We start from the raw sequence: 23,883 nt of genomic DNA, 5'->3' as shown, positions 1-23,883 counted from the left end.
ATGTCAATCAACTAGATTCGTTCCCTCTAGGTTTTCTTTTCACAAAATAAGTAAATTCCAAGTGATGAAACTCAGGAGAGCAAGGGTGAGCCTGAGGCATACAGGCATGTGTTACAGAAAGAGAATGGATTGAGAAAATCTAGGCCATACAATTTCCTAGCATCCTCCCAGCCCCCACCATGTCTGTCTGCCTCTGTTTCTCTCTTTAAATCAGCAGTTCTCAACCTGTGGGTCGCGACCCCAGCGGGGTCGCCTAAAGCCATCAGAAAATACATAATGCATATCAGGTATTTACATTCCGAATCATAACTGTAGCAAAATTATAGTTATGAAGTAGCCACCAAAATTATTTTTTGGTTTGGGGTCACCGCAACATGAGGAACTGGATTGCGGGTTCACGGCATTAGAAAGGTTGAGAACCACTGCTTTAAATGATTATTGCTTATTTTCCTCTTAGACCTTATGGGTATACAAGAAACATTTGAGAACTGCTTTGGTTCCTTAAGACCACCTTCTTTCAAGAAATGCTTACTGACAGCCTACTGTGTGCCAGACAACGAAGGAAGCAAAATCAAACATGCCATTTGTCCTCATGGAGTCCATGGTCTATGAGGCATTACACACAGGAGTAAACAAGAACAACACCTATTTCCTCAGTGACTCTGTATGCTAACTATTATTAACCCTATTTTAGAGTTCAGGCAGCTGAGACTTGGAGTGACCAACTTGTTGAAGTTGGGAAATGTAGAAAGGAGAAAAGCTAGAGTTTGAGCCTGGGTCTCTCCTACTCCAAAGCCCAATCTATTTCCACTCTGCCATGCTGTTTAATTAGGAAACAACTTAACATGATTCCGGTTGCACTTTATATCTCACTAGCAGAGTAATTGATCTGTATTTTATCATGGCTAACAGAGCTGTATTATAGTCACTGCTTGTCAAGTTTTTGAATGACTGATTTTGGATTTAAAGTTTCTATTAGAATACAGTTAAAATTCTGCTAGATTGTCTGAAATGCAAATATCCTTAAATAATTTTCTCTTAATTATGACATAAAAATTAACTTCATAGAGAGCATCCTTGACCTCAACCAGAAAACAAGTGAGCAGATGTCTCTGCAAAGGTTTGCACACAGCCTATTAGGGGTTTGGGCATATTTCAGGCTGGGGTTAGTCAGAAAGTCTGAATATATTTGGACTATAAAAGTCAAGTCTTAACCCAAATCTCCACACTGCAAAGGATCCTTCTGAGTAAACTTCTGATGTCAGATGATAATGTTGATAGACATACAGAAAAAAAAAATGCCATTTTTTCTAATAATTCTGATCAATGCCCCATCTACTCGAGATGTCAGCAGGTACCCTGCAGGAAGAGGGACCAGGGCTTGATGCATCAAGTTGATTTAGAATGTGAAACCCCTGGCAATATGCCCCAACTCTACATTTTCTTACCTCACCATCTGCTACTGATCCCTTCCTCTGCCCACCTGTACTTCAGCCACAACAGGAAGCAAACCTTCTAAATATTCCTCTAAGCTCCAACCACTTTTCTGTGAGAGATCTAGTCATTTCTACCTTTTAGCGACCTGTAAGACTCAACCACCTTCTAGAAAATCTCATTCCCATGGAAATGGATCTCTCCTTCCACTCGGTTTTCCAAGAAGTTACACAAGTCTGTGGTGACTACTCATCCCTTGGCCCTGACAGGGCACAGGGCATGAGGGAAGTAGCCTGGATTGTGTCCTCTCTTCTTAGATCCCTAGTGCCGAGCTCAGTGATGACTCAAAACAGGCACTGACTGGTGAGTATGGGAGTTCATGTGTATGGAGAGGAGATCAAGCCAAGAACCAAGGCTCCACTAGTTTTCGTGTCAACAGGACGGGGATAAGCTAGCCCCGCACTCTGAATTCATGACCAAGGTCATTGCTTTGTAGGGTCTGTGTGTTCCAAATTCTCATTTACCTTAAATTATTGATGTGATTCGCAATTTGGATTTCCAATTTAAAGCAAGACCCTTAAGGTATTTTCCTTAATTTTTAAATCTCTTTTAATCAGTTTTTAATACCCATCAGAAGCTTGAACTTGAAATGTCCTGACGAGACTGCCCTGATTTTTTCTGTGCCGCGTTTGCACCGTGGGTGGTCTCCTCAGATCTGAACTGCAAATGCACTAGTCATTCTCCTCAAGTAATATCTATTTTCTTTATTTGAAGCAGTATGATTAACTCAATAACATAGATTAAAGAATATACCCAGAGAGAAAAACCTGGGAATACCTTTTAAATATACCTAAGAGATGCAGTTGTGTAAGTCAAGTCCCTCCTGACCTCTATTTCCCACGCACCCCGTAGCCGGCAGGAGGAGGAGCCAGCCTTCACAGTGCCCAACTCCTGTCCTCCACCACAGGGAGGCCTCCTCCTTCTGTAGGAGAAATCCGGATCCGTGCTCCCGTCTCCACATGCCCGCTTTGTGTCTAGCAGCTTGTTTTCGATGCTGTGAGAGTGACTGCCCTACTGCCTCAGTGCTGGGCGGGTGTGGGTCTTCCAGAGACGCAGAGTTGTACGCCCCCTACGGCTCCAGCCCCCCACCCCCACCCTGGTTTCTTTGGTTTACCAAGGACTGTACATGAAAGCCAGCTGCCACAATCATAGTGAAGTAAAAAGGAAAGGGAATGCTTCAAAAAGGCCACCTGTCACCTGCTGGGAATGTGCAGAACAGGAGCAAAGAGCGAAAAGCCCCTGAGATTCAGGGCAGGGCCTTTACCTTTTGATCCTGACATAGGAACACTACAGCGTTTCCCAGCGTTTTTAGTGCCCTGCATCCTGTCTGCCCTGCTGCCCCGACAGTACAGTAGAACCCCACAGTACAGGGTCCACGGTGGCAACTGTGACGGTCCCCGCTCCAGGCCTCTCTGCCACACTGAGCCTCACCTCCACATGAGGTGTTGGTAATGCCTGGGTGGTCTGGGGTCTCCTATTGAAACCACATTTGCTCCCATGTGACATCAGTGCCTGAGCTAAGGCTGACCCCCGCTGGTTGTGCAGAAGTTTCCCCGGAGTGCACAGCTCCAACTTCACGTGTCCCTGGCTGGCTGGGAGAAGACGCTCACCTTCCCAAACTCCGCAGGGCCTGCTTCAGCCGTAGCTACATCTCCAAAGCACTTCTGAATGAAACAGCCATTGAAGTAGAATAATATAAATTTAAAAGGGATAACAGGTAACAGGTGTCTTTCTGCCATTACAATCAAATTATTTCCTCAGGATAATGCATCATATAACATACTTTTTTTTTATCACTATTAATAAGTTTTTCAAAGACCTACATTTCTTTTTTGGAAAATTTTAAATGATACAAGAAAAGTAAAAGTGATTAAAATGGAAATAATTCCTAGATTTGGTCCCAGATCTGCCATCCATACCACAGGGGCTTGGGCCAGTGACCAAGCTCTTTATGAAAGGATCCTCTTTTGTAAAGTAAGACATTGGAATAGATGGTCTCGAAGGTCTCGAAGGTCTCTCCAGGCCTCAAATCACAGCTCCTCTGGTTTTGTCCTAATTATCCCTCTCACTTTGCTCTAACTAGGATATAGCAGGGGTCCCAATGTGAGTTGGACTGCACAGTACAGTGTGAGCATCTCTTAGAGATGCCAGGAGGAACATCATCTCCACTGCGTCCAGCAGCAGAGCTGCCCTTTGGGCACTGACAACTGCCCCAGACACCAGCAGCACAGGGACCCTGAGCAAAAGAGGAAGAATGCAGGTGAGCATGGTGGCCCCAGAGAAAGAACATCAGTGATGTCCACTGAGGCCCCTAAGAACTGCTGAGGAAGAATTTAAGAAAGGGTAGAATCCCTGTACAGCAGTACTGGGGTATTGCTGGGATATTGCTCTATTGCTAAATATCAAACCATTCCAAACCTAGTGGATTAAAACAACTATCTAACTCATAATTTGGGCTGGAAACAGTGGGATGTTTCTTCTGCTTGTGTCACGTGGGCTCAATCATGAACCTGTGGTGAGATAAGTGGCTCTGCTCTTGTCTGTTACCTGGACTATGTGCCTTTTCATCACCCAGTAAGCTAGTCTAGGCTCTACACATAGAACCAGGGATATGGGTCCCCAGAGCACCAAACCACAAGCCAAGACTCTTCTTGAGGCATGTTTGCTAATGCCCTGCTGGCTAAAGTAAGTCACGTAAACTCTCAATAAGAAACAAAATTTGTAAGTCTGCAGATCAAAGAGGAATTGCAAAGTTTTTTGCAAATTGTCAGCCTTGCTTCACCTTTGGGTTTCTGTCCAAAGTTATACATGGAAATAGAAATGTAGGGAATCCCTCCTGGATGAATTGCCTCCGTACCTCATCATTCTTACCCTTCCAAAAGCCAGTCCTCTGAGTTCATGCCCTCCGGCAAGTCACTCAATGACATCTTAAAGAAAATTTATGAGTATTCACAGCCAATTAGAATTTTTCTATCTCAGAAATGCATGGCTTGGAAATGTATCCCACTTCTTCCGATCTACAATCTGTATTTGACAATTAAACTGAGCATTATACCAGTTTTATTCAGCAGACACCTAATTTATATTTCTTACAAATTAACTGTGCTCTAGGCACTGTGCTAAGGTTTTAGATTTAATAGAAACAGGAAGGAGGGAAGTAAAAAGGGAGGCAGAGAGAAAATAAACCTGCCTTCTTAGATCTTGTGGTTCAGTAGGGTGTAAACCAGCAGCTTTTGCAAGGAATACAGTTCAAGAACTTCATATTCCAAATGAAAGTGAATTTTCTATTTCAAACAACCTCCAATGGATCACTTTTCATTTTCGTGGAGTATGTCTTCCCTGAAGAAGGTTTAAAAGTGACTGACACTCTTCTTTCCATTGTTAAATTGTCACCAAGTTATTTTTAATTCTGACAGTGTCTTCAGACTCCTTCTGAGGACATTAATTTCTTTGGGCAGTTGAAAAAAAAATCTGAGTCAACTTCCTCTTACACAGAACCAGCCTTTCACTCAGATAATACTTCAAAGGGCACTTGCCTCACAAGCAGAGCTGAAGCAGCAGGAAGAGGGGCGGAAAACGTGAGCCAGTGTTATTTCTCCTAAAGTTATTCTCTAAAAATCCACCAATGCTGCCCGTCAACTAATCTGAAAAAAGCAAAGTGTGTCCTTGGCCTTTGATCTCTTTATCTTTTCAAATGCTCTACTTGGTGTTTCCCTCTTTATTTTAACTACAGGAATTGCAAGGATATTTTTGTTGCTGTTTTTGAATAACAAACAACTCATGGTATTTGTCTCCTTCCAGGAGTTTTCATGTTAATAGGCTACCTTAAAGATCCTCCCCTCCTCTTCTTCCCATCACACACACCACAGCTTTTAAAATTCAGAGGAGATTGACTCTATTGATGAAATTTTAGATGTGGTAAGAGAAAGATTTTGGTAGAGCATGCCCAGTCTCAAGATAGATCCAATTTAGAAGCCAATCAATTTTTGAGCAAATGAATTTTGCCTAGTTTTGTTAATCAGTTTTCAATTCCTACAATTTTTTCCAGAGAAGACATACAGACAGCCAATAGGCACATAGGTACATGAGAAGGTGCTCAACATAACTAATCACCAGGGAAATACAAATCAAAACCACAATAAGATACCACCTCACGCTGTTAGAATGGCCATTACCAAAAAGATAAGATATAGCAAGTGTTGGTGAGGAGGTAGAGAAAAAGGAACTCTTGTGCATTGTTGGTAGGAATGTATATTGGTACAGCCATATGAAAAAGCATATGAAGTTTTCCCAAAAGATTAAAAATAGAACTCCATATGATCCAGTAATTCCATTTTGGAGTTTTTATTTAAAGGAAACTAGAACACCAGTCAAAAAGATATATGCACAGCAGCATTATTTACAATAGCTAAGACACTGAAGCAATCTAAGTGTATATAAATGAAAAATAAAAATGTGGTGTAGATAATGAAAGATGATTCAGCAACAAAAAAGAAAATCTCGCCATTTCTGACAACATGGTTGGACCATGAGGGTATCACGCTAAATGAAATAAGTCAGACAGAGAAAGATAAATATCATATAATCTTACTTATCTGTAGAATCTTAAAAAATAAATAAACAAAAACACAAACTCAGAGAACAGATTGGTAGTTGCCAGAGACACAAGGTGGGGAGTTGAAAAAATGGGTCACAGTGGTCAAAGATACAAACTTTCAATTATAAAATAAATAAGTCATGAGATTAACGAACAGCATGGTGACTATAGTTAATACTATCTTGTAATATTTCAAAGTTGCTAAGAGAGTAAATCTTAAAAGTTCTCATTAAAAAAATTTGTAACTGTGTGGGAACAGATGTTAACTAGATTTATTGTGGTGATCTTTTCACAATATGTACAAATATTGACTCATTATGTTGTATACCTGAAACTAATATAGTATGTCAATTATACTCAATAAAAATTCCTTTCTCGGATCCTCACAGAAAACAAAAATCAATGAGATTTTTTTTTTAATAGAAAAAATAACTTCTCCTTCCATTAATGAATAAATAGGGCCCTGGCCGGATCGCTCCATTGATTAGAGCATCAGCCCAAAGTGCAGAGGTTGCCAGTTCGATCCCTGGTCAGGGCACATACAGGAACAGATCAATTCTCTTTCTCTTTCTCTTTCTCTCCCTTCTTCTCTAAAATCAATAAATAAATTTTTAAAAATTTTTTAAAGAAGAAATATGGACCGTAAGAAGCCCCAATAAATTTCCAGCAAAATCTGAAAGCTGCAGATATTATCCTTAGAATCTTATTTTGAGAAACTTAAAAGAAAAACAATGCTCACTTTCCACAAGAACATAATCCCCATGTTATAGAGTGAGGAGTAGGAGAACTATGTTTTGTCTACTGATTTGAGTGTGTCAAAGGAAATTTACCCACAAAATATGATTGTGATTGAATTGTAAGTGATTTAGAATCACAGGCTGTATTGGCAGATATGTGAGTTTACGATTTGCAAAGGACATAGGTCCTTAGGTAATAAAATATATGTGATTTAAAACCACTGGATGGAATGTTGTATACTGAATTGTTATGATTTCAAATCCATATTTTGAAAGCTTATTTTGGACAAAATTATTTGTGGTTTGAACTTGTGAAATTCTTTGAAAGTTGAAATGTTAGGACTTTCTTATCCAACTCTTGCACCTGGAGTAGAGAGGACCATTACATCATTGGCACCATAGTCCATCATGTGATGGACTGTCTGTTGTTTTTTTTCTATTAAGTGAGAGGTGGGGAGGAAGAGAGACAGACTCTCGCGTACATATAGACCAGGATCCATCCAGCAAGCCCCGTACTGGGTGATGCTCTGCCCATCTGGGGCCGCTGCTCCACTGCTCAGCAACTGAGCTATTTTAGCACCTGAGGCGAGGTCAAGGAGCCATCCTCAGCACCCAGGGCCAACTTACTCGATGATTCGAGCCATGCTGAAGGAGAGGGGGGAGAGAGAACATGAGAAGGGGGAAGGTAAGGAGTAAAGAAGCACATAGTCATGTCTCCTGTGTGCCCTGATCAGGAATCTAACCCAGGATTTCCACATATTGGGCCAACATTCCACTGCTAAGCCAACTCGCCAGGGCCATGCGATGAACTTTTAAGCTGTAAAAACCAACAGGTTTGGGCCCTGGCCGGTTGGCTCAGCGGTAGAGCGTCGGCCTAGCGTGCGGAGGACCCGGGTTCGATTCCCGGCCAGGGCACACAGGAGAAGCGCCCATTTGCTTCTCCACCCCTCCGCCGCGCTTTCCTCTCTGTCTCTCTCTTCCCCTCCCGCAGCCAAGGCTCCATTGGAGCAAAGATGGCCTGGGCGCTGGGGATGGCTCCTTGGCCGCTGCCCCAGGTGCTAGAGTGGCTCTGGTCGCAACATGGCGACGCCCAGGATGGGCAGAGCATCGCCCCCTGGTGGGCAGAGCATCGCCCCATGGTGGGCGTGCCGGGTGGATCCCGGTCGGGCGCATGCGGGAGTCTGTCTGACTGTCTCTCCCTGTTTCCAGCTTCAGAAAAATGAAAAAAAAAAAAAAACCAAAAAAAAAAAACCAACAGGTTTGAACAGCAACTTAAGAGTGTTCGGTCTGGGCAAGGTTACTCCTTGCTGACTTAAATAGCTCTCCCAAGATCTTGAGACATTTGTGCCTGTTGTGGCCAAGTTACTCTTGGTGGGCAGTGGTATTAAACTACGTGGCAGTTTCAGGAAGAGAAGGGACTTCTGTTCTTGCCTTGCTGAGACTACACCTCAGAGGCAGTGGCCCAGTTGTATAATGGTCCCAAAATAACCTTTGCAGCAGCCCACCTTGGCTTTCACCACTAATCGAATCTCCCACTGGCTACTTGCCCCAGCAATGAGGGACCTACGCCAGCAGTTGACAGCTGGAAGGACTGACTCTACTGAGAACCAACTGGTAGAATGGTACACCTTAACGAGAAGTGAACTTTATTTCTTTCATCTCCCCTCTGCCTGGAACTAGAGTGGAATTAATCTAACATTGGTTCCTTTATTGGCTTATTAAAAAAGATTATCCTGTATGTTACTGGCTTGTGAAATATGATTGTGAATTATAATTCATATAGTGAACCTGTGTTAAATAAATTATGGGCGAAGACAATCTCAGTCTCTAAGCATAATTTTGCCATGAACAAAACAGTATGTAACTGAGCTGTCAATAGCTTCTCCACTGACGAAAGTGGTTGTGCATTCTTCCACGCCCTCTCCAGGGAGGCTATTTAAACCCCTGCATCTTGAAATAGTCCACAGGTATGAGAAGAAAAGCAAGGAATTCATTCATGTGCTCCTCCTCTCTGATCTCTCTTTGGTTAAAGCTCTTTAATTATGCATTAAATTCCCCAAGCTCTAGATCGTTACCTGGCCCCTTCAGCATCACAGGGGAAGGCAGAGCCTCTGAAATCTCTCCTTGTCTGTGGGTGTTGTGTGTGGGGACCCAAAATGTATGCCAGCAGAAACCACAGCAGCCTGCACCTTCCCCTATACAGTGTGAAGGGACAGTCGGGTGGCTCTGGCTGGACCATTTGAGGCCCAGGATGACAGGGCCAGCTAACCTGGGATGGTGATCCGTAAGGTCTGGTGTGACTGCAGATCATTATGTAGCCATAAATTTTTTATGTGGCCATAAATTTTCTGTGAAATCCATATTTTTTCTATCTCTTATAAGCTCAAAGTTGAGTTTCTGCCCAAGACTGTCTTCTAAAAGAGGCAAAATCTTTCATGTAATATTCAGAAATTAATTTAATAGTTATCTTCCAAGGATGACTGACCTTGAGGCTAAGTATAATATTTATGGAAAATACATTCACTTGAATATTTCATGTAAATTTAGTGTTTTTTCACTTAAACTTGTAAGCAACTTCCCGACAGAAGGTTAAATGTACTTACCAAATCTTGTGACAATTAACCATCAACCATGACCTCTGTGACTTTGTTATAATATTCCCTTATTAAGAATGTATCTAAAAATCTCCTGGAAAATGTTAGTTTTTGTTTATAAAATAAATCTGTGGTCCTATCTGCTTAACTTTAAAATAAAATATACATCTCACTCCTTCTTCCACACTTGTAGAAACTACACACACAATAAATGACAAGTGTGGAATAAAATTCTGTCTCTAAATATTTGAATGGAAATTTTGAGAATAGCTACTAATAGCATGTAAGTGAAAACTAACAATATGGTGAGAGATGCTTTCAAATTAAATTGGAGTAAATAAAGCAGGAATCAAGTGCTATATATAATATACCAAGACCATTGTGAGGAAGGTATAGTGTTTAAATTCCCACACATAAAAGAGAAAGACAGCAAATAGTAAGGAAATTACAGATGGCTTCACTAAATTCCTTATTATATTTTTCCATTCTTTCCCAACTTTCCACATCATTATTTTCTAGTTAAAATTTTATAATTAAAATGAATCTTAAAATACCTGTAATTGAGAGCTATCATAGGCAGTCAATACCAAAATATTCAATAATTTATTAAACAGAAACCAATAAATTACATCTTATTAGAATAAAGATTCTGAGAACAAAAGAGTTTAATTAGCTTAGAGGAGTAACTCTCATATTACAGAGACAAAACCAGGAGAGTGTTGAAAATACAGATTCATTCTATCAATCCCATCTAGCAGGTCTGGGTGCAATCAGAAATCTGCATTTTATCAGTCCTCCTTGTCATCTTAGTGCAGTTGGTTGGGCCTACCCTTTAATAAATACCAGCCAAAAGAAAAGTCCAAAGCCTCAAAATTTCACAGAGACTCTCATATATCATCTAGAAACAATGCTGCTCTGTCCCGCAGAAGGTCAGTCCTCTGGTCCCTGGAGCAGATCCTCCAATGGACCATGACACTCCTCTTGTTCCGATCCATCCTCAATTAGCAAGTATTTTATGATTGGCTTTCCTTGTGGTTTGCCTAAGGGGAGAAAGTACACTGTTCTGTCAACAGTGGCATGTGAGGTTATGAGAATGTTCTTCTCATTGTGAACTAATAAATCAGGCCTTCAGTTTATACATCAGTCTTTCTGGGCTCAGCTAGTGTGAGTCTACTCCTGGAACATGAGTACTTTTTCAGATAATGGACAGAACTACATGTGTGAGTTCTCAAAGCTGAATCTCTTAAACTAGGAGGCAGTGAGGCCCATTCCCACCATAGTGGACGTCTGTCATTATTGCCAGCCTGGCACCCTTTTCCATTGTTCCAGTATAGCATCTTGAACTTCCCATGGGAATTGCCGCTCTTCTACTCTCAGATTCCTTCCAAATCTGAACACACCTCTCTATTTAAATTCAATCCTAGAATTTTTGTTAAAACTAAGCTTTAGAGACAAAGCTTATGTTTGTTGGTGCATCACGGAGCCACGAGAGAAAGGTGTGCCTGAGATCGAAGCCATTATAGACAAAAGAATCAAGAGCTAGAGACAAAATTAGAAAAAGGGAGAAAGCTCTTTACAATATCACTGCTTGAATACTGGCTACAAATTGTCATATCCAAAACCTTTGTCTTACATGAGCCAACCAATTCCCTTTTTTATTGGAGCCAGTTTGAATAGGATGTCTTTCATTTAATAAAGAAACGAATATCTGATACAACAATACCCCTCCTATCTTTACATACAGAGCATACCTTCCACTCAAGAGCAAAAATTAGGTCCAAAGATCTACCACTGTTCAAGGGAACATTTAGGAAATCCATCCTCACAGGAAGTGGAGACTAACTGGACATTAACTGCATGTCAATTCTCCTTCATTGAGAATAAGGTGAACCTAATAATTGTCACTAGAAAATAGTGACACAGGCTTAGGACTTTATTTTCCAAAGACCATTCATATGTTGCAACATGACTAAGAATAAAAGCGTGTTTTTCAAATCTTTCTATCTTGCTCTATGCCACAATAGTCTTCCTGTGCTTACTACTTAGGAATATTTCTATAAAAATAAAAGGAAACCCCCCACTTTTGGTGCTCCAAGTAGAGAAAGAAAATCAATGGCTGGATATAACTGTAGTCAATCAGTCACCTCAATTATTAGAAATAGAAGGGGAGGTTACCTGTCCACAGGAAAAGCAGTGTTCACATTGACTTCACAGACTTTAATTGCAGACAAAACTCTTTTCTTGCCCTTTCAACCTTATTTAGCAATCTTCACTACTTATATATAGAAGACAAAAGGAAAATAAACGCATCAGCAGGTTGCTGAGGAACCAATGAACACTTTTATTTTCCAGAAAAAGTATGAATGAACTTCAGTGTGTTAAATAGACTTTTGGTTCTCTGATATAATGTTGCCTACAGACAGGGTGGGGCTGAGTTGAAACATATCATGATATCTGCCATATAAAGAAAGCACTGACATTTAGGAACCACTCAGCCTCATGAAATAATTAAACAGGGCAGAATGTTTACACTCAAAATCTCTTTCCCCATTGCAAAAAGAGACCTGACTAGTAAGAATTAACAGCTCATCAAAAAGGATGGGTGTTCAGAAGTGCCAGCTCATTGCTGGCACTTCTCTCTCAAGACTATATAGCATGTGTTAGGTAAACGAGTACTTTTTTTAGGTTTGCTCGCTTGTATTGGGGTAGTGCCATGTGTGTGTAGTCTATGGAAGGCTGTGGGTACTTGCCCTCATGGTGGCAGATTGCAAATTGTGGACAGCCTGCCACAGTGGGGAGGAGCGATGGTTTGCTATTATTTGCTGGAGAAAGGTTTTTTTCCCCCAGCCTGTTTTGCTGGGAGGGGGAGAGAAAGAGAGAGAGAGAGAGAGAGAGCGCTGAGGGGCTTGGGAGCCCTGAGATTTCGGCGCAGCCTGTTTGGCTGGGGGTGCTGAGGCTGGTGGGGGCCTGTGAGTCTGGGCGAGACGGGAATGCTGAGGGCCTTAGGAGCCCTGCCTGTTTGCTTGTCCGCTGTTACAAGACTTTAATAAATGGAACGGCCCACCATTTTCTGGCTCCACTATTCCTTCATCATCTTCCCGAATCCAACCTGAACCTGCATGGCCATGGCGATAACCTCTGGCTTTACAGCATGCACACTCCTTTCTACCAGGAAAAAAACTTGACTCTGCAAAACAGTAAAATAAGAACCAAATCCTTGGAGCTGAGGATGAAAACAGAGCTGCTGCAACCGCTTTTGCAAATGTCCAGGGAGAGTGCTGCATTGGGTGGGATGACTGGAACGGAGAAGACCAGTCAAGACAACTACTGCATTTATGTTGGAATTGGTACTGAGCATATGTCTAACGTCAGAAGGGGAATCGAAACCGGTGGATAAATACGGCCTCAGCATGCAGCTTGCAAAAGCATTATCAATGCAAGTTGCCTTACAGTGTTTGTTTTGGCAAATAATAAAATTTAATTTAAAGAATTAAAAACCACACAATTGCATTCTGGACCTTCTCAGAATCCCTCAAACCCCCCCCCCCCCATCTCCCTTGGTGAGCACTTCTTCCATGAGCAAGTGCCCCTCCACTTTTGGACTTCGGAAAAAGAACATTTTGTGGCATGGTGCCCGATTCCCAAGCAGCCACTGAGGAGCCAAGAGTATGTGGAGTTAGCTTCCCATGGGGTAAAACTTCACCAACAAGAAATGATATAAGAGGGAGCTGGGCAGCTAAGCTCCTCTTTCTTTTTCTCTCCCATGAACTACCCTAAGGTCTAGTTCCTCTTCGCAACCTTTCTGGAAAAGCCACAAATGCCAAGTAAGCAAGCATGTGGAGTGACACAGTGAGTCCCCCCAACCCCTTGTTAAACAGTAGCAGGTGTGGTAATACTTGACATTACATTGTATCACATCATATGTACTCCGGCCTGTTCACCTTTACACTCCAGGGTAGCGTGTCCCAAACACACTGATAGCACTCTAAGCACTGCCTTGGACTCTGCTTTCTAGAAGACCCAAGAGAATGCATATTAAAGCTACTTCATTGATAACAGTGAACTCTCTTTGCTCATCATCAGTAATAGTTTTATTAATATTTATAGTTCAACTATTCAGTGATATAGATTTGATTTTGCTTGGTACTTTGATCTAGAGATAACAAATAAAGCATTCCTCATTCACACAGAGCCTTTCAAAATGCCCCTTTATATTGTTATTATCAATCAGTGCAAGGAATACACTTATATACTTGTACTTCAGCTACACCGGGTTCTGTAACTCACCACCCAAATGAAACGACTTAAAACAAAGACATGGAGGGCTTGCCTGCATGGTTCTGATCCTGGTGGCACAAGTTAGGATCACTCACTTGGCCAAATTAAGCTGTTAGCATGGCTGGACTAAAGCTCCAAAAAAGATTCCCTCAGAAAGCCACGTCTCACAGCTCTTTCAGGCAGTGGCTCACTCCCCTGAGGCAAACTGAAGCTTCCTCACAGTCCTGAGGACTCAGAATAGTCTGACCCCTCATGCGGGGGCTGGAGTCCAAGAGGGAGGAAGCGAAAGTCACCAGTACTCTCATGGCCTGGGCTCAAAGACCCAGAATTCGCTTTCTTTGACTTTTATTGTTCCAAAGCAAGTCACAAAGGCAGCACGACTCAAGGAGCAGGAAACAGACCCCACCTCTTTATGTGATGAAGGGCATGTGTGCAGAAAGAGGGAGGTACATATAGCTGCCATCTTGGAGACTTGTTTATTATGGTGATTCCCACACTTGTCTGCAGATTAGAATCCTCTGGAGACCTTTTGAAACTACAAGTGCATAGGCCACCCCCTAAACCAATTAATTCACTAAGGGGCGTGAGGGTGTCACATAGGCATCTGTTTCTTTCATTTTAAGCTCTCCAGGTGACTGCAATGTGCAGACAAGTTTAGAAACCCTTGATCTACCATAACTTGTGAGAAAAGAGGTTTCAAAAAGCTTAAGGCTATAACCAGCATGCCTCATTTCATGGTATGCTCAGTGGCTTGTCTTGAAACCCACTGTGGGTTTAAAATGTAGGTGAAACACCAATCACTTCAAAGCACAATAGAGCTGCCATGATAATCTAGCCTTGTATGCCTTGTAGGGTGACCAACCTCTCCGTTTCCCTGGGAGTGAGTGGTTTCCTGGGACATAAGACTTTCAGTGCTGAAACCATATCAATGTGAGCAAACTGGACAGTTGTTCACCCTAGCATTTTTATGTAACACGATTTCATTGTTACGCCTCAAGTTTCCTCAAAGTCAATAAAGTGTGCTCCATGGACCTGCTTCATTAGCATTACCTGGACACCCGTTAGAAATGGAAATTCGGCCCTGGCCAGTTGGCTCAGTGGTAGAGCGTCAGCCTGGCGTGCAGAAGTCCCGGGTTCGATTCCTGGCCAGGGCACACAGGAGAAGCGCTCATCTGCTTCTCCACCCCTCCCCCTCTCCTTCCTCTCTGTCTCTCTCTTCCCCTCCCGTAGCCAAGGCTCCATTGGAGCAAAGATGGCCCGGGCGCTGGGGATGGCTCCTTGGCCTCTGCCCCAGGTGCTAAAGTGGCTCTGGTCGTGGCAGAGCGACACCCTGGAGGGGAAGAGCATCGCCCCCTGGTGGGCAGAGCGTCACCCCCTGGTGGGCGTGCCGGGTGGATCCCGGTCGGGCGCATGCGGGAGTCTGTCTGACTGTCTCTCCCCGTTTCTAGCTTCAGAAAAATACAAAACAAAAACAAAAACAAACAAACAAAAAAAAAGAAATGGAAATTCTGGGAAATTTTGTTGCTGAGTCAGAATCTCTGTGAGTAGGGCCCCGGAATCTGTGTTTTGAAAAGCGTGAATCTGAGAAGCACTGGTCTGGCCTGCTATGTTCCATGTTCATCTATCTCTACCATCCCACATAAGACAAAATCAGATTTCTGATTTGCAATAAAAGTAGGGAAAACATAGCAGGAAGAGTCAATCAGTGCTAACTGGCCAGAGATGCCTGGCCAAAATCAGCTAGCATCTTCAGATACACACGTGATAATCATCACTTTTGGCTTAGTTTTGGTCATTTATTTGAGAAGCTGTATAAAAAATGTTTTCTACCCACAACAGAGGCCAGAATCTGGAGTCAGGTGTGTACTGAGCACAGCTGTCTGAAGTTGGCAAGGTCTGTCTCTTCCAGAACACAGAAGCTATCAATATAAGTCAGGTGGTAAATTTTTCTTCAACTAAAAGGAAAAAAAAAATCTATCTCATAAAATTAATTAGAAAATCAAGATTTACCTGTGACTGAATGCTTGGTTTTCAATTTGAATTTACAGTAAAAATCATTGAAGTTTCACTAATTTGGAAATTATGCTGAGTCGCCTGAGCAGGCAGTGACACAGTGGATAGAGCATTGGCCCAGAACACTGAGGACCTAGGTTCAAAACCCTGAGGTCACTGGCTTGAGCGTGGGACCATAGCTATGACCCCAGGGTTGCTGGCTTGAGCCCAAAGGTAACTGGCTTGAAGCCTGTGGGGGAAACAGCTATGTTAGGCTTGCTCCTTAATTTACTGGCTGCAAGTTCTTTGCTTGATTGGTGAGTGAGCACGAGGCAGCGCCACATGTGGATAGTCTATGTAAGGCTATGGGTGCTTGTGCTCAGGGAGGATGGCAGATGGTGGGTTGCCTACCTGACACCCTGAGGGGCCATTTTGCTGTCTGTTTGCCTGAGAAGCGGATTTCCCTACCTGTTTGTCCGCCATTGGGAGACTCTATTAAATGGAATGGCCCAGCGCTTTGCAGCTCCACAGTTTCTCTATTGTCTGCCTGGATCCACTGTGGGCCTGCCTGACTTTGGCCACTGGCATCACAAAGCCCAAGGTCACTGGCTTGAACACAGGGTTGCCGGCTTAGCTGGAGCGCCCCGGTCAAGGCACAATGAACAACTAAGTTGCCGCAATAAGTTGATGCTTCTCGTCTCTCTCCCTCCCCTGTTGCTCTTTCTCTCAAAAAACAAACAAACAAAAAACTTACCTTTGATAAAGGATGCTTTTTATTTCCCATGTGTTCCACAAACTTCTTATTTAAATTCAAAGAAAATAACCAGTTAACCAACTTTCCCCTCTGCTTAAGGAAATAATCAAAGTTACTGTGGAAATGGTTAAGAGATCTGTGGGTGGAAGCTGCCTTTTTGAACTGCTGCAGTCCGAGTCCTCCTGCCGCTGCACTGCGGGCCTGGCAGGAGGTGTGGAGGCGCCCCACCCAGACGTCCAGGGGGCAGCACAGACCTCCGGTGTAACAATGTCTTCCACAAAACTAAAAACTACAGGATTCGATTTGCAAAGCACATGCTTCTGACAACAAACTCACTTTCTCATTATACATAATCATATGACAAATAAGTCTGGGAGCTTTACTTTCCCTAAGTAAATTTTTAAAAAAGAAAAAAAATATATACTCCTTATGTAATTAAATAAATGTAAACTGATTTTAATCACTGATGTATTCTTTATCAGAAGACTTTTAAGTGTTTTGTACATGACCAACTGCTTTTAAGACATCTCTGAGAAAGCGTAAATAAGTCGTTTCATTTTTAAGGAGGCTAAAGTGACTTCTATATTCATTCCCCATTCAGGAGAAACATCTAGCAATAATGCTGACTGAACAGACTTGTATAATTAAGGAATGAAAAGATTCTTCTGCCACTTCCTCCACTTTCCAACTCACAAGCATAGTTTATCAGCCTAGCTTCTCTCTAACCCCTTCCCTCTGGGGAGCTATCCTGCCCCTCACCTGGGCTTTGCTTTCTGGCCGGTACCAAGATGGAGTCCTAGAGGACAGAATAGTTGCACAAAGCTACCTGGATGAAATGAGTTGTCAGTTTAAGTCATTGGAGAGCAAAGGTCCCAATAGAGGAGCTAAACCTGGCCATCAAGGGGATAAACTAGGAATCAAACTAAACCACAGCCCCAAGGATGGTGAACTAGACTGACCCCTAATAAAAACAGTGAAAGGACAATAGAGGAAGCTGGAAAACAGGTCACGGCAGTGTCCCCCCATAAGACAGTTTGCCTTATTTAAAAGCATCTACTCAGGCCTGACCTGTGGTGGCGCAGTGGATAAAGTGTCGACCTGGAAATGCTGAGGTTGCTGGTTTGAAACCCTGGGCTTGCCTGGTCAAGGCACATATGGGAGTTGATGCTTCCAGTTCCTCCCCCCCTTCTCTCTCTCTGTCTCTTCTCTCTCTCTGTCTCTCTCTCTCTCTCTCTCTCTCTGTCTCTCCCTCTCCTCTCTAAAATGAATAAATAAAAAATTTAGAAAAAAAAAAAAGCATCTACTCAGGCCTTGGCCAGGTGGCTCAGTGGATAAAACACTGACCCAGCACCCCAGAGGTCATGGGTTCGAACCCCAGCCAGAGCACATAGGAGAAGCAATCAATGAGTACACAACTAAATGGAACAACTAGTTGATGTATCTCTTTCTCTTCCTTCCCCTACTGTCTCTCCCACTTTTCTTTTTCCCCTCCTCTTTCTCTCTCAAATCAATGGGAAAAAATATTTTTTTTTAAAAAGCATTGGCTCAGAGTAGTAATCATTACCTATTTCATAAAGCTGTTATAAAAATCACATGAAATAATTTGAAGTGAATATGATTTATACGTTGTAAATGTATGGTCAAATACAAGGGGGGGGCATAACTACTAGTATGTTCACTGGGTGGGAGGTCTTGGGGCCAGAGCCTCAGCAGAAGGGATCCCCTTAATACGAACACTGTAATTGTCTGTTTTTTCATCTGCCTCCCTAACTAGACTATGATTTCCTTGAAAGCCGGGACTGTGTCTTAGTCATCACTGTCTCTATTTACATAGTAAGACATTCAATCACTGTTTACAAATGTTGAATGAATAAATTCTGAAATCTCACTGTTATTCAGACTCCTGGCTGGCCATGAATTATGTGCCGGAATACGATGTGGAGTAATGTGAGAAATGAAACAGCAAATACCCATCTGCCAAAAATGCCTGCTGCCTCACTGCCAGAGCACCGGCTCCTCTGGATGAGGAGTCTGAATTCTCAGAATCAGAAAAGCATTCCTTGAAGCCAGTCGACAAAGGAGGAATTGACAATTAAATGCCTTGGAAAATAATAACAGCTAACCTTCACTGTGTCCTTGTTGCAAGCCAGGCACTGTGCTAAGAAGCTTCACATTATCTGATGTAAAACTCATAACAACATAAGCAGGTTTTGTTATTATCCACATTTACAGATGAAGAAATTGAGTGTCTGAGAGAGGTTACATCACCTCACCAAACTGCATGCAGTACAGCTAGACTTGAACTCTAGGTCTATTTTATTCCAAAGCCTACATTCTTAAGTAATATTGCGCCAGCTGTCTGTGAAAGAGAGGTCCTTGTGCATTTATCATTAGTGAGAATAGGATGGTTTCATTTTCATCATCCTAACGCCAAGTGAAAAAAAGGAATTCCTCCTCCTCCCTCCCTCTCTTCCTTTCCCAATTCCTGCACACATACCCCCAGCCAGTCCCTGTGCTGGCACTGGAGGCAGACCACTGACCAGAGTCAAGGGGTGGCCATTTGAGGACAGGAGACCGGTAAAGAGATGAGAACTGCAATAAGAGGGTGGAGTCTAAAGAACTAGATGTCAGCAGGGTGATGAAATGTGGTGACAGGAAAGAACCTTGTCAGGTCCAAATGTCAGAGAGCAGGGCCCGCCCCTCGGGCCTGACACCAGGAGGGTACGGTGAAGGCGAGTGCTGCAGAGGAGGCCTAGCAGGGGGATGAGAAGGGACACCTGGCATAGGAAGGCCACAGCCACCACTTTCTACATGAGATGCCCCGACAGCACAGCCTGAGGTCTCGTGGGGCTGGGGGCGGTAAGACTGTTTTGGCTGGTCCCAAGCTATTTACTTGGAGATGATCAAATATGCCTGTATTTCACTGGCCCTTACACTGAACCTTGTGGTTCCATCTGTTCCAGCTGGCTTGGTTCCTGTCACTCAGCCCCTTGGTCCTCTCTCCTCTTTCTGATTTCACTCTATCCCAGCACCTACCTGCAAGTCCTGCTGCATTTTGGGGTGACTTCCTGATCTAGCTCAGTGCTCCATCATCTTCTTTCTCTGACCTCAGGACCCTCCTGCACCCTCTGTGTCTTCACGCTCTAGTCCTTGCCATTTCTGGCTTCTCTGAGCACTGGCCCCAAGATGCCTGCCCACATCCTCGTCATGGGCTGGCCCCACCGTTAGACTTGCTTCAGCCTCAGGAGGCACTGGAAGCTACGCAGCTGCCCCTGTAGACACTGGTCCAGACACCAAGGACACCTCCTCCGTCTACCCTCTATTTCTTCATGTCTATATTGTTTATGTAAACTTCTGTCATCTTTAGACAATATTTATTGATAAGCTATCTTACTTTACACTTTGCTGAGAATAAAAAAAGACAAATAAAATTTTTCTGTCCCAAAGGAATTCACAATCTGACAATGACCACGAAGTGAAGGAACTTGAACTATGCCATCTATATACAGTCCTAGAGTCCCCACGTTCGTCCTTGCCCCAAATTCTCCCTCAAGCTTCAGACTCACATGCTGCTCCCTACCTGACATTTTTACTTGGATGTCCTAATAGCATTTCAAAATTAACATATCTAAACAATTATTTTCTTCCCTGCCTGTTCTTCCCCTTCTCTGTAATAGCCTCAGTAGCATCCGAGTCAAATAAAAATCCAGGAGTCACCTTTGATTCCTCTCCTTCCCCGATGGATCCCTAGATATAATCCATCAACAAGTCCTGTGCGTCTCCTCCAGTATCTGTCCCGAATCCATCCACTTCTCTTCAAGTCCATTTTCCCCACCCAGATCCATCGGTGGGCTGCAGGCCTACAGACCCCTTTATGCAGATTGGAGAAAAGGTGCCCTTCCTCCAGGCCTTCGCACCCAGCACCAGGATGTTTGCTGACAAGCAGAGCATGGGCTGGGTTTTAACCTCCACTTGACCTTCAGGCGGGTGCCCTGTGTAGTAAATAACCTGCAGGAACACAGTCACGCTGCTGCTGCCATTTTTTTTTTTTCTTCCACTGCAGTGGCCTCGGTAAGTGACTCTCCCATAGTTTCTTGTCTACCTAACATCCAGAGAGGCCTTTAAAAATCTTAAACCCAATCACTTCCCTGCTTAAAATTCTTGATTCTTACCTTGACCTACAAGGCCTGGAAATCTGGTCCCAGTCTACCTCTCTGACCTGCTAGCCCACCCTTACTCTGACTACCTTTCTCTTCCTTAAAAATATCATCTATCAAGCTCCCTTCTCTCTGACTGAGGTGTGCTTTCCCACCTTCCAGTCTGAACCACACTACATACAACAGGGATAGTCTTAATATTTGATTCATCACATACCCTCATTTTCAGTGCATGACCTGACATACTTCATTAGTTAGCAGCTATTTTAAATATAATAAGCATATCTGGCCCTACCAGCCAAAACACAGCTAGGATTTTGCCACTGACTTGCTCTAACCATATGGTCCCTGCTTCTCCCGATCGAAGGCAGTGATTTTTAACTTTTTTCATCTCATGACACACATAAATTAATTACTAAAATTCTGTAGCACACTACAAAATATATTTTATGCCTATTTGACACACACACAAAAAATAGGTATTTTAATTCATTCACACTGGAAAGCTATTGTTGTCTTGGCTATTTTTTTTTATTATTATTTGCCATTCTAAGGGAAAAGAGGTCAGTGCCCCTCACTAGTTACGTAGGTGTTGCACGTTTTAAAAATTCTTGCAGCATAGCAATTGAAAATAACTGGCCTAAGGTAACCATAGGTACAGATCTCATTTCTCATTCTCTTAATTTCATATTTACTTATAATAGTACTGCATCTACATATATTCCTACATAATCGGGGGGTGGTTATTTTAGTAGTTTTTAATATTATAAAGTACAATCATGCTATATATAATCTTTTAAACAATTTTCACTTAATATTATATTGCTAAAATCCAATTATACTATGTGTCACTTAGTTTATTCATTTTGACTGCTGTATAATATTCCTCTGTCAATATGGCACTATTCATCTATTCACCAGTGATGAACACTTGAGTTCTTTCCAGGTTTTCATTATTGGGACCCAGGCTATTATGAATATTCATGTGCAAGAACTTCTATTGGTGTAAATCTAGAATGAAGCTCAGCTACTGGATCACAAGTATACAAATGTTCAAATTAGGATATCATGCCAAACTGTTTTCCAAAGTCACTGTACCAGGTCATACTCCCACCAGCAATGTCAAAATGCCCCCTGAATCCACATCCTCTGCAACCACTTGAAATTGTCAAACTTTTTAAATTCAGGGTACAAAATGGGTACAAAAGGATATCTCAATGTGGCCTTAAATACTATTTCCACAATTACTAAAGACAGTTCCTATCACTTCATACGTTCACTAGCTATTTGTATTTCCGCTCCTCCATGCTTCAAGGTCTCAGCCTGGTTAATCCCAACACAGAGAGAACCTCCCTGGCCACTTACCATGTGAAGATCGCCACTTCCTAGCACATTACCCTGTTTTCTTTGTGGCCTCTACCACAACCTGAAATTACCTAGTTTGCTGAGATATTGTCTGTCTCCCTCAAATAAATATAAGCGCCAAGCATCTTGGTTGCCTTATTTACTCCTCCATTGCCAGTACTTAGCACAGTGCCGTGTGCAGAGTGGATGGATGAATATATGATGACTGAGATACATAACAGATTAAGAGTTGTGTTCTAGAATCTAAATTTCAATCTCAGCTCCCCCTACTTACTTACTAGCTGTGTTATCATGAACAAATTACTTAAATCATCTGTTCCATGTGTAAAACAAGAGATAATGATGTTACTTATTTCACAGGGTTGTTATGAGTTTTAAATCAGTTAATATTTGTAAAGTTCTTAGAACAATACCAAAAGTGCTCGACAAATGTCAGTTACTATTGTGTGATTTTTGCTAGTACTCCACGGCTTGAGGGCACAAAGCACCAACCAGCCTGGACAGAATGAGCTTCCCTCTCTGCTTCAGACTCTATCTCCCCCTCCTCTCACTTCCACAGCCTGGAGAAAAGTAGAGGGGCACTTGGAGAAAAGTTTGGGGACATATTATTTTCAAGAGAATGAACTGGTCATCCCACACAAGAAAAAGTTAAATAACAGCAAAGAGTAGGTGCTTAACAATAGCTGATGAGCAAATGACTCCTAAACCAACAATCCATGAATCCATGCACCCTATAACCCTAGCATTATATTACACACAAAGTCACGACATTCTCCCCTAGCTCCCTTTATTCCGGTTCATATTTTCAAAGACAGGAAGGAGAAGTTAGAGTGGGGGAAGGCAAAGACATATAAGTAAGGCTGGATAAGGAAAGAGGAAGAGAGAACTGAGAGGAGAGAACAAGGATGGAAGGTGGGGTGGAGGAGATGGGAATTTAGATCGCAAAACACTGTGGAACTGGCCTTTACTGTAGAACATTAAAATGCTGAAAATAAGAACATAAGGGAGTCCCTTCATCCACCGCCCCCCTGGGGAATTTTTCTTTTTAAGGTATGAATAGGGGCAGCAGAAAGCCAAGAAAGAGGGGTGGATAAGTGACGAGAGGCCCAAGGAAGGGGCTGGGGAAGGGGAAGCCCAAGGCAAACTTCACTACACCATCTAGCCTGGAGGGATAATGGTCTCTTAAATCTATAGGCCCCGGTCAATGTCTCCTTAGCGGCGAGCTTACCTTGTTCTGCAACCAGGAGCCCCGCTCCATTTGGAGCCTTCCTTGCCCCAAAGTGGGAAATGCGGCCTTGGTTAAATGCACCAGGAAGCAAAGCCGAAGTGAGAGTCCACTGAGAATTCCAGCAGGTTCACTGGGAGAAACTGTTTCCATTTGAGAATGATCAGGAGTCCTGGCCAGGGACCAGCTGCCTCTCCGGTTCAAATTCCGTGACAGCTCTAAGCCCGGGAGAGCGCACGTCCCTCCCTCCTCCTCCTGGGCTCCTCCGGGAGTCCCAGGGTGGGTCGGGCGGGGGGCGCAGCGGGTGAGCCGTCCCCGCTCCCCACTGGTGGCTGGCTGGTCTGGGTCCACCTTTGAGGAACCTAACTCCTACCTGCCTGTCCCTGCTTCAGCACCGACAGTGCAAAATACTGACGCTGGTGACAGGATACCCTGCCAGATCTGGGGACTCCCTCCTTCTCCAATCCTTGGCTGGCAGGGACGAGCCGGTTGGCGGGGGCCCGGAATGCTTCGGGTATTGCAGACTTAGAGGCTACCCAGGGGTGTGCATGCGCCCAAAATAACACACACACACACACACACACACACACACACACACTTTTCCCCTTGATCGACCCTCTGGAGGAAAGTAACTGTCCTTAAGCAGCGTTAAGCAGCACGGTGGAGAGAACCCTGAAAGCCAACGTTATT

At 43.1% G+C, this 23,883-nt stretch overlaps 1 protein-coding gene across 2 annotated transcripts in view; it reads right to left on the bottom strand.

Annotated features, from left to right (window-relative positions):
• The window catches only part of KCNN2 (potassium calcium-activated channel subfamily N member 2), a 543,720-nt gene extending 520,067 nt beyond the window's left edge, over nucleotides 1–23,653 (bottom strand). For both annotated transcript variants that reach the window (XM_066382032.1, XM_066382033.1), the window contains exon 1: nucleotides 23,197–23,653. The gene's annotated coding sequence lies outside the window, so the exon portion shown is untranslated. The remainder of the gene's footprint in view (nucleotides 1–23,196) is intronic.
• Between the last annotated feature and the right edge of the window lie 230 nt (nucleotides 23,654–23,883).

This window comes from Saccopteryx leptura, chromosome 4 (genome assembly GCF_036850995.1).
Source record: "Saccopteryx leptura isolate mSacLep1 chromosome 4, mSacLep1_pri_phased_curated, whole genome shotgun sequence".
Lineage (NCBI taxonomy): Eukaryota > Metazoa > Chordata > Mammalia > Chiroptera > Emballonuridae > Saccopteryx > Saccopteryx leptura.
This window is presented reverse-complemented; position numbering and strand designations above follow the sequence as displayed.